This window comes from Bactrocera tryoni, unplaced genomic scaffold (genome assembly GCF_016617805.1).
Source record: "Bactrocera tryoni isolate S06 unplaced genomic scaffold, CSIRO_BtryS06_freeze2 scaffold_714, whole genome shotgun sequence".
NCBI classification, from domain to species: Eukaryota; Metazoa; Arthropoda; class Insecta; order Diptera; family Tephritidae; genus Bactrocera; species Bactrocera tryoni.
In genome coordinates this window covers 1-12,124 of record NW_024396381.1, presented here as the reverse complement: position 1 = coordinate 12,124, position 12,124 = coordinate 1, and the positions used below count along the sequence as shown (strand labels likewise).

At 34.1% G+C, this 12,124-nt stretch overlaps 1 long non-coding RNA gene and 1 other non-coding gene across 2 annotated transcripts; both read left to right on the top strand.

Annotated features, from left to right (window-relative positions):
* The first annotated feature begins 6,274 nt into the window (after positions 1–6,274).
* On the top strand, positions 6,275–6,483 carry LOC120781915. The gene has a single exon (XR_005706178.1). It is a non-coding gene; the product is annotated as a small nucleolar RNA U3 (small nucleolar RNA).
* Positions 6,484–11,492: 5,009 nt separating this feature from the next.
* Positions 11,493–12,087, top strand: LOC120781914. The gene is made up of 3 exons (XR_005706177.1): positions 11,493–11,614; positions 11,700–11,802; positions 11,890–12,087. It is a non-coding gene; the product is annotated as an uncharacterized LOC120781914 (long non-coding RNA).
* The last annotated feature ends 37 nt before the right edge of the window (positions 12,088–12,124 follow it).

Below are 12,124 nucleotides of genomic sequence, written 5' to 3'. Positions count from 1 at the left end.
TAAATCATTATATAATGAAATGATCATTCGAATTTTCGAACTTAAAAAAAAACAATGAAACAAAACCACTTTAAAAATTAAAATATAGAAAATATTGATAACTAAAATAAAAATTTAAAACATTGTTAAAAATTTAAAACTTAAAAATATTGAAAATTTAAATACAAAATTTAAAAAAAATTATCAAAAATTAAACTAAAAATTGTAAAAAGAAAAAAATTACTACATATGCTTATGTTATTAACGGAGCCAAGGACAATATTATAACTTCATATAAATTAAAAAAGTAAGAAACACTTAGAGTAAAATCACTTGTAAAGATGAAAATGTATCGAAAACCTTTTTCTAATATGTATTTAAATACTTTAGGCAATGAATCATGTAAAATCTGTATGTACATAGTTAAGAAGTACACCGCTTAATTGCGCAAAGGCAGAACAAACAGCACCTATCATCAGCCTAAGGAATCAAGCCAATCGTGAATATGATACCAGTGCCAAATACACTACATATGTTACTCAATAAAACATTTTATAAATAAAAGCTTATGGTACGAAAGAGGACTCTAGAGATCAGCTATGGTACCCCTTACATTGAAGTCTCTTAGTTGTCCAAATAAAACTCTACAATCACTGGCTGTCGAACGCGGACGTTCGAAATTAAGAAGGAGGAGTTAACAAAATAAATATTTTGTTAAACAGTGTACCGTACCATGCAAGCTTAAGAATGCTCAAGAATGCAGGTACACAATTTGGCAAACGCATCACGCCACTTTACCGCTACCCACTAAAAGAGCGCCAAGCTAATATTACGGATTTTAATGACGCTACTAGCACGCCACTAACAATATGCGTCGCTGCCGACGTCTCACTCTGCCGGCGCTTAGGATATTAAGTTGGTGATAGCATAAGATTAGATTTAAGCTTCACTTTTAATTTGGCTTTCCTCTAAGTTGGTTGGACATCGCTCCAGCAACTTAGAAATAAACATTAAACAAGTTTATTTTTTGTACAGTTGTAAAAAAACGTTTTAAATAAAAAATAAATAAAAAACTTAAAATAAGTTAGCTCACATAAGTATTTACATAAAAACACTGCACTGCTCTGCACTTTCGTTTGTTTGTTTTATTTTATTTTATTTTTTTTTTGTTCTGTGTTGAGATTTCGCGCACGTTACTTTTAGTTCGTGAAATCCCTTTTTGTTGTTTTTTGGCACGCACTTTTTAGATGGGTATATATACATACATATGTATATGTTATATGGAAATTATTTGTTCTAATATTTTGCTTAATTGTTCAGCAATATGTGCAGGTAAGTATGTATGTATGTACATATTAATTTTTTTTTCTTTTTGTCACTGCACTGCACCTTTTTTGTGTTTTCACATTTATCACTTTTTGTCACCTCTTTTTAAGTTTTACATACTTATATATTTTCGTGACACTGAACTTTTCCATTTATGAAGTTTTGTTAAAACCAATAGTGCCTTTCTGTAAGGCTCGAAGGACCATGCACAAACGGGTACACAATTTATGTAGGATAAAATAAATTTTGTTTGTATTTCGACAATTTGATGAAGGAAATATATGATGAAGGAAAATAATTTTTTATATTATAAATTTTAACGTAAATGTTAATAAAAAATATACATATGTCGACGAGCGGGGCGGCGAGAATTCTAATACAATTTATTTTCCACTTATCGAGATCACAATGTAGAATCGCGGTAGAGTAGCGTAGGCAGTGTATATGCGAATTTAATATAAATGAAGGTTTGTAACGAAGTGCTTAGAACGAATTGAGTCCCCTGTCCCGTTGTCCATCCTTTTTGTTGAGTGGGTACAGCTGTGGTGAGTTGTGGTGATGTAAGTGGATGGTGCCATCGGATGTGGTGTATTATGCTGTCTTGCTAGGGTGCGCCAGTTTTTCCCAGGTAGAGTGGGAGGATGCTTAACTCATTTAAACACTACTTAATACAAAGATTTTCGAAATTCCGGTTGACTTTGTACCGCATATATCGGCCAATATGTGAGCTATCCCAAAGAAAATAAGAAAATAATTTAGAGACTTGAGACTGTATCACAGTACAGAAGCTCATTTTCGCACCAATGAAATGTTATGAAACTAGACAATCTATAAAGATAGCAGATACTTTGGAACGCACCTTGTATGTTAAAATAAAATTGCTTTCTTTTGCAAACAAAATAAAAGCAAAATAGTGAAACTCTTTCCAAACTTTGGCAGAAGGGGCTTTAAATTTATTCACATGCAAGTTTTGTCCGATTACAAAATATCTTCGCCCTCAGCTATGTTATTATGCGGCGAAGTGACGAAAAAGATTGTTCAGAACTCAAATTCGGCACAGGAAGTGTGCAGAATATGCGAAGAAAACTATGAATTATGGGGTGTAGATCTACGTCGCAGTTTTTCAACGTTGTCTTTTGACTTTTGCTTCTGTTCCCAATGGGACTACCAGTGATCAAGTTTACCTTTGAGCTTGAAACGTCGTACGACTTTGTCATTATCTAAAAGGCCTTGAATCTATCTATCAAGCAGCCAATATGATTTTTCAATCATTTCGCTTGCAAAGCACATACTTTTTCTGGAAGCAGCAAACTGTTGAAATCCTCTGTTGAATCTCTATAAAAGCGCGTCTTCGAATATTCGCCGATTGTATCCAACAGACCCATGTACAATGAGACCCTATAGTATTCTGCGCAAGTTATCTCGCACAAATTTTCGCGTTTTGTTGGTTGGCCACAGATTTTTGGTTTTTCTTAGTAAACTTTCAGTTCTGACGTAATTTTTTCGTGTCTGCATGATGGATAAGAAATGTTCCTTTTTGTCTTAGATTTCGGAACGCTAAAAGCAGCGTATCTATCATATTTGATGTATTTGTCAGATCGATCGATTCTTTCTGAAGAATCACGCTGAGCGAATGAGTTAGATACAGAATATCACATAGGTAAAAAATCCCAACTACAAATTTAAATTTTCACACGGCTGTAATTAGTACCGTTGCTTCGATTTGGTTTGGAATGGTCTTATATGGAAACACATTCGTTTGTATATAGTCTTAGATAATCTCATAGACGAATAATATTAAACACTCTGACTTAAGACAATATATTGACTAATACGGCTGTGTAAATTGACGTTGAACAAAACCAAAAGCTCCCTAATCAGGTGCTACTTCGGACTGAGTGGGCAATTGAGAAATAAAGTGCTCTTTCGACGAACAAAGTCCAAACTCTGCAAGCCACTCATCATCCTCGTCCTACTATATGGTGCAGAGGATCGAAATTTTTTATATTAAGGATTAGAGGTTTAAGCCAAAATATACATTGATCATATAATACTTTTTAACCAACTTAAAGGGTAGAAATACAGGTAAAACTATGGAAATCATTTTATGAGGTAATTTGAAATTATTCGGGTATACTTGATAACATATTATGAAATGTATATATACAGTGAGTTCAAAAAATGTTCACGTAATGCAAATTTTACTTTTATCATTGATTTTCATCCAAATATGACAATACTTCAAGAAATATTTTTTCCTGTTATGTATACAATATCAACACCCTAGTTTTCAAAGCCCACTTCCATGTCTATTTAAATTTGAATAAATACTGTTCAGATCCGTAAGCGCACGTGAACACTTTCTGAGATCGTGTAACGCTGTACGTTACTAATTTCGTTATTAAAAATAATTATCAGCATTTTTTAATAATTTTATTGTGCGAACGATTTCACATTTACTAGTGCTTGTAACAAAAATTAAAGGTCGAAAAATTGGTCATTTATCAAACCTGGTCCATTTTCAGACAGGACTAAGAAACTGAGCCTCATTTTGCGAAAAGCTATATGTTCGGACATGCAGGAGAGGGTTTCAGTTAGAGCGATTGCACAAGAACATTAAAATTCAAGAAAATATTAACACACCACCCAAAAAGTTAGGCAGGCCTAAAAAGCCAATCCTGAAACAGAAAGGACTTTAGGGCGTCTTATCATGACTGATGACTTATATCGGGTGATTTTTTAAGAGCTTGATAACTTTTTTTAAAAAAAAACGCATAAAATTTGCAAAATCTCATCGGTTCTTTATTTGAAACGTTAGATTGGTTCATGACATTTACTTTTTGAAGATAATTTCATTTAAATGTTGACCGCGGCTGCGTCTTAGGTGGTCCATTCGGAAAGTCCAATTTTGGGCAACTTTTTCGAGCATTTCGGCCGGAAAGCTGGAATAGTTGCTGGCTTATTTCTGTAGACTTTAGACTTGACGTAGCCCCACAAAAAATAGTCTTAAGGCGTTAAATCGCATGATCTTGGTGGCCAACTTACGGGTCCATTTCTTGAGATGAATTGTTCTCCGAAGTTTTCCCTCAAAATGGCCATAGAATCGCGAGCTGTGTGGCATGTAGCGCCATCTTGTTGAAACCACATGAGTCAACATTTAAATGAAATTATCTTCAAAAAGTAAATGTCATGAACCAATCTAACGTTTCAAATAAAGAACCGATGAGATTTTGCAAATTTTATGTGTTTTTTTTTTAAAAAAAGTTATCAAGCTCTTAAAAAATCACCCGATATATAGAGAGTAGGCAGAATTATGATCCGATTTCAACCATTTTCACACAGTATGAAGAGGAGTGCAAGGGATTTTAGGCACAAAAAAGGACCGTTATAACAAAGACACGCTCCCTCCATTATATTAAGATGACTTGCACATTTGCCGATATATGCGGTATAAAATTAAGTGGAAGCTCGAAAATCTTTCTATTAAGTAGTGGGGCTTAAGGAATTGCTGATCCGATTAAATCCGTTTTTGACATAAAAGCATACTAAATTGGAGGCTTGATCCACATATTCGGTATCTCGGGACTTTCACAGACTTGCACACTTTTGTCCTGGTTGTTTGCTTTCGTACTGGAACATAGAAATGTTAAGGTAACTTTATTATACCAAATTTTAGATTCTGAGGTTTGGTTTGTCATCGAAGCATGGGCGACATAACGCCCGCCTCCCATTTTTGACCCAGGATACTATTAAGTCGTATTTTACCATCCAGGGAGAAAATTTAATTATTCCTTAGTAAAAACCAATAACTAATTGTTTTAACGCTCTTTGAGTAGTTTTTAACAGAACCGTTTTATGAAGAAGGGGCGGTGTTTTGACCGGATTTCAATTAATTTTACAGTTGTAAATTCGGGTGGTCAATGGGTATATTTTTTCAATTAGTTGGAAGCGAGATTTGATTTTTTCATCTAGTAATAAGAAAAAAATATTGAAAACAGTAAAGCGGAGGACCTTATTTTAAAATAAAGAGCTTATAATTGGAAAAATTTTCGATTTATTTATAACTTAAAAAAATGTGATTTTCTTAAAACTTATGTGCTTATATCACATTAATCATACTAAAAGTGTGGTAAACCTACATAAAAACCTGCATACATACGTTGTTTATGACAGTAAAGTGTAATTTCTGCAAAGTTGGACATTTCGTGGGGTTAATTCTTTTAGAATATTTTTATACATATGTTCATGACATATGTATACATTGTCGAAAAAAATGCGAAATTAAACTTAAGGCGCTATACCAGTGTGACACTTTCAAAAAATTTTTTTTTTGAAGTTATACTTCTTATACGAGTTCGGAAAAGGTTGCGATAGATTCAGGTTGCGCAACCTTGCTCAATATGAATCTACGCAACCTTGCTGAAGGTTGCGCAACTTTACTCAATATGAATCTACGCAACCTTGCTCAATATGAATCTACGCAATCTTGTCTGCGAAGATGTTCGAGCAGCAAGCGAAACGGTGACAATCGGCGATCGCTTGTTCGTTTCTTTCGGCACAGCTCGGCTTTTCTACCAACAACACAATGTTGCCATGCTTATGCTGTTGTTGTTTTTGTAGAACAATGTTTTTGGTTGGTGACATATTCAATTAAAAATAAATTCTGTTGGGATTCGAACCTACGTACCAATGTGCTCGTCGTAACTTTTGAAGCGCTTACCACCTAGACCACCATTGACACTTGAATTGCGTTGTCCTAATTATGGTTTGGTTATGCATGAAAGAAATTTACAATGGATCGCCGATTGTTACCTCTTCCCTTGCTGCTGCTGCGCATATGTATGTTTGTATGCTTGTTCATTATTGAAGTTATACTGCTTTTTCTTTCCTTTGTCTTTCATTTCTGCGAATTCTCAACTATTTTATATGCCCTTTTGTTGAAATACCCTGCGTTGGTCTTTGAAAAGTTAAGACTATACTTCACTACAGAAATGATCCTGTGAAGTACGGTCTTCATTTACATTTTCTGGAAATCGACCCACGATGACGAAGTATTTTCGTTTTATCTGACAGCGTGAGGTTAAGAAGTTCATTTCTAATTTTGTCTTGCGGCATATTAGAAATGATGTTTCTTCGAAAATCATTCGCTTACAACGGATAAAACGACTTCCGAGTGGTGATTTTAATGAATGAATTCCTTTTGGTTGAAACACTCTTCGTTGGCCGTTGAAAAGTTAAGACTATACTTCTCAGGATCATTCATTTCTTCAAAGAAATTAATGACGTTTAGAAATATGCATATTTGCATTATTTCGTTGTCATATCCATATTCGTAGCAATAGAATTTCTATGGCATAAGTAAAGTAATGGCCGCCGATTGTCACCCCTTGCCGCTGTAGCAGCTTCGCCTATGTGTACGCATATGTATGTTTGTATGCTTGTGCATTATTCGGCAATGTATGCAAATATATGTACATATAAGTATACACTCAGTCCTTTTTTTACGCGATCTCTTTTTACGCTATTTCACTTTAACGCGGTTATTTTTTTTACGCGAATTTTTCACTTTAACGCGATTGCTTTTTTTCGTTTTTTGCTTGTTTACATATTTTTAAGCGTAATAATTTTTGAATATGTCGGCGCACCCTAATAGTGTGTGGATATTGGTATGCGTGTGTGAGTGTATGGGTATACAGTTTCGGGAATTTCGTTAAAAGACTAAAGGCCTAACTATAATAAGGTCTAAAGCTTGCAGCAGAATTGGAAAATTATTTTGTAGCAAATGATACTGATGCCGAACGTGCACGAATTTTTCAAAAAGAATTGAGTCTCTGCATGTTAAGATATAAAGAACTACATCGGAATTTATTGGGTCCAAAAAGAAGCATTCAAACAAAATTAACTGAATTTATGGTGCAAACTCAGTCGCAGATGCTAAGGCAATCAGAACATCAATCCATAGTTCTTACTATTGATTCTGGTACAAATTCTAGTGATATCAGTGCCGGCCATCAAAATAAGCGGCTAAGAATAATTTCCACTACGGATAATGACAGTGATTTAACAGCATTCAACGGTTTTTTCAATAAATCTACCTATTTTCTATTTTCTTCTCTTTTATATATGGTTTTTGTTTTGTATTTTTTTATTTTGTTATGAATGAATAAATCATAAGTCTGAAATTTGAAACTTATTGTATTGTTTTTGAATATTTTTTTGCGCGTAAATTTTGTTATACGCGATATTTTTTATATTCGGAACCAATTCGTCAGTTAATATTGGAAAACTAACCATTTTTACGCGATTTTTTTTACGCGATTAGTGGCAGAACCAATAATCGCGTAAAAAAAGGACTGAGTGTATATGAATGTATGGACAAGTCAATGCGCGCACATGTAATAAGTATATTGATAAGTGATGAAAAATTTCTGAACGGGCACATGCGTATACATACACTCATATGAGCATGTGCAGATACACAAGATAGGATAGAAGATGTATGCCTTTTAACATCGTATACTATACAAATAAATATTTTTCTTACTAATAGAAATTAAATTTATCACAGCAATATTATGTATATGTATATTATGTACAGGGTTCTCATTTACTACTCCGTAGCAGCAAAATTTCTAAAATTATAGCTATACTACCGCTACCGCTCTCACTTTGTCGGGAGCCGCAGCATAGCCCTAGCATAACAATGTAAAGTATGTGCTCTACTCTGCTCCGAGTTCTGTTAGGTAAAAAACTATAGCTGGAGCGGGAGCAAAAAATTAAATTCTGCGCTATGCTCTGGCGTAGCGGTAGCACAGCAGAGCAAATGAAAATTTTCATGTGCTACAGCTCCCGAATGTGTTTGTTGTTTTTTTTTCTTTTTTGCTATTTTCTGGCATAATATTTGAATTAATTGAATAATTCAAACAAAACAATGTTATGCAAATCATTTTGGCACTTGTTGCGTCAAGTGCCTTTATAAATCTAAAATCAAATATTTTAAGAAATATATTAATAAAGTGAATTAGATAATAAAATATTTACCAATTTTATATTAGAATCAGTTTGAAATTGTTCGCATATACATACTTCAATGTATATTGCAAAGAATCGAAAAGATTTCTGTATATCTAAAATTATAATAAACCTTTTTATCAACACTCCAATTATTCCGCTTTATCTTTACGTTAGATATCGCGCTTGGTTTTTTATGAATGCATTTGCGTCCTTGACCAATAATCTAGCAAAGTATCCGCTTGACGATGAAAATTCCAATGCCATTTTTTGTTGTGATATTAAATATATCGGACGGGCTCGTCTTAAAAAAAAAACTACCTGGTTAAGAAGCAAAATCAGTATAACCCATATACTAAGCATGTTTGGAAATGAAAATTTTTACTTATTTCTTTCTATTTTTGAATTACTAAAATTTTCAAATGATTCTTACATAAATTTTGAACAAATGCTTATGATTTGAAATATAATTTTTGTATTTATGAGCTGTATTGAATTTTAGCATAAATAGATAAAATGTATCCTATGTCCTTACCCTGCTTCTAAACTACCTCCCCACCAATTTTAAGCCAAATCGGTTCAGCCGTTCTTGAGTTATAAACGACCTTCTTTTATATACCAACTTGTACCATACTTGTAAATGCCAGAAAATAGCAAAAAAGAAAAAACAACAAACACATTCGGGAGCTGTAGCACATGAAAATTTTCATTTGCTCTGCTGTGCTACCGCTCCCAATTTTTGCTACCGCTACGCCACAGAGCATAGCGCAGAATTTAATTTTTGCTCCCGCTCCAGCTATAGTTTTTACCTAACAAAACTCGGGCAGAGTAGAGCACATACTTTACATTGTTATGCTAAGGCTATGCTGCGGCTCCCGACAAAGTGAGAGCGGTAGCAAGAGTAAAATGAAATGCTACGAGAGTAGCGTAGTTTTTCAAACGCTGATTATGTATATTGCTGTGATAATATACCGACTTAAGTACGGTTTGGTTATGCATGTACATAAGAAACATACGATGTTTCTAATAATTTTGTTTAAGTATAAGAACCCTGGTTGCAACACTTTCCATTCTCCTGCTATCCAATTTCCAGTGCTATCTGCAAAATCATAAAACAGTATTCGAGTTATACGTTCGCCGACAGTTATTTGTAAGAAAATTATGCAATAGGCAACATGCCGAAACAACAACTTGCGCTCATTCAGGTTTGCAAAATAAAAGTTTTCCAAAGCAAAGCCATCTTGAAGTTAAAATGCCGAAAGCATTTTCAATGCACCGCCTAGCTCTAATGAAACCCCTATAAATCCAAAAGTTTAAAATTCGTATTACTTTTTAGTACAATCGATGCATATAATGCGATCTTACTTTGTAGTAATAAAATATACTTCCACTTTATGGAGGTGCTTTTATACTAAAATGTTTTCCGTCAATGGCGCCAACACAATTGGGAAAATTCCACTGGTTTTCAAAACCATTGGCTATTTCTATCAAATTTTGTTCCGTCCAATCGGGCACTTTATTTTTTAATACGGTACATAGTACTTCACAAACGTCATTCACGATTCCGCCAAAATGTTGTACGATAGCAAGAAGCTAAGTGGCGTTGCAAATCCCCCGAAGCTAGGTATCTGTAAGAATATTTTTCAAAAAAACATAACACGGTTATAAGACACTTTGGCCAAAATGTAGAAAACATACTTCAGTACCACTGCCAATTTGGCTTTAATAGGAATAAAATCTTTTGGCCTGCTTTTGCGTTTCGGAAGTAGATGCGGCTCCACCATCTCATAAAGTTCATAAAAAACTATTCTATTTATTTTCTTTGTTTATTTTCTCTTGCTCTTCTAATGTGGATTATTCACAATGCGTAACCAGCTATCAGAATTACTTGAAGAAATAATGTATTACGAGTATTTTTCTTGAGCAATTACTTGAGAGCTGGATACCGACCTTTAGGAGTAAGAGATCACAACGTCTTTTATGAATTCTTTCACCCTCTCTCTTTCAAGAACAATCAGCCACATTTCATTCTCTGATGATGATGAGAGTGAATCGACCCACTCACTTTAAATTCATTTCACTTGGTGCAAAAACTTCTTTAAAACACTTTGCAACCTTCACAAACTATAAATAAAAATTCACGGGTATTTCATTTTGAGAGGGTAGAAAACGCTGCATTTTTGCCTATTTGGAAGACAGCACTTTGAGAAAAGAATAATTGAACCAGAAAAAATTTTAAGAACAGAACACTCAACTTTGACAGCCCGTGCATAGGGCGGCATTAATGCAAAATTTTCGTAAGAAAAGAAAATGCTATAATATACATACATATATAAATAAAACTTGGTACACATATCCCTTGTCAAAAAAGTAAGACGAAGTTCGTAGATGGCCGTAATCGTATCACTGCCTCGCCCACAAAACGTTATTAATCGGAAACGTAGAAAGACCATAACTAAGTACTAAATTAAGATATAAAACTGTAATTTGGCACAGGGTATCGCAGTGGCGGGGGGCACCTGTGGGAAAATAATTTTTAAAAGTAGGCTTGTCCCCGCCCTCTATTTGGTTTAATGTACATATCTCTTAAATCACTTTAACTACAATAACCAAATTCTCTCAAGAAGATTTTCAAACTTCCGGGTGACTTTATATATCAGCCAATATGTCAGTCACCTCAATGAAAATGAGGGCGCGCGTTTTACTTATAACAGTGTAACTTTGTGCATTAAATTGGGGGGAAACCCACATAACTAATATTAGGATTTTCGAGAATCTTGCTGCATATAATGATTTTCATTTTTCTAACAAACCTTTTGTCGAATATTTCGGTCAGTGTATAACCCTGTGTATACCCTGCAAGACAGAGGTAACAGATTGCACAAACATATTGAACCATTTCCAGCTGTTCACCAACACTGTTAAATTTTGTGCAATTTTCGATTGAATGGGAGAAATCGTAAGTACGAAAGAGAAAAAGTGTTGACTTTCAAGCTTATCGAATTATTAATATGTTAAAAGAGAAAATACACAATTTTTCAAGAAGAAGAGTTAATAACTGAAGCTGGGAAATGTGGAATAGTTTGGTTAATTTTGGCGTTTCAACAAAGAAGTTCATATTTGATAAATATTTTAATTACGAATAATTCTTTTAAATATACCTATATATAGAAATTAAGGCGAATTTTTCTAACCTAAATTTTTTTTTTTTGCAGATTAACAAGGCGAGAAAGTAAGTTTACAAAATCGACTGGACATTGCTGGCCGTGATACGAGTATCATACGATATCTGTTTTAGGTTAGTGCACTTAGTACATACATTAGTATAATAATAAAGTTATACAAAAGAAGCTTAATAAAATTATGAAATTACTTTTTTACAGTTGCAGTTGCTTGATGGTTATACGTTTAACCAAACCGATACCTTTGAAACAGCATGTTGAAGGAGAAACTTTGCAATATCATCTATGACATCAAATCGTAACAGTGAGTAGCGTTGGAAACAACTGTGCTTGTCACCAATAGCTTTCAACTAACGAATTTTACTAATATAATATTTTTTTCTTACTACAGTTACCCGACGGTTGTGTGATAAAGATATTGAGGCGCTGTTCCAACCGCATTTAATAAACGTTGGAGAACAAGGCATCGCTAGATCAGTGTTTAACACCATACAAGCGGGCTTGAAGATATATGACTGGAATTGTACAAGCACATCGTGCGCGAGTTAACAGACTGTTGTTTGTCGCGAGTAAAAGAAATTATATTTATTTGGGCGGTACACTTATTTTCGTGTTGCCTGTTTTAT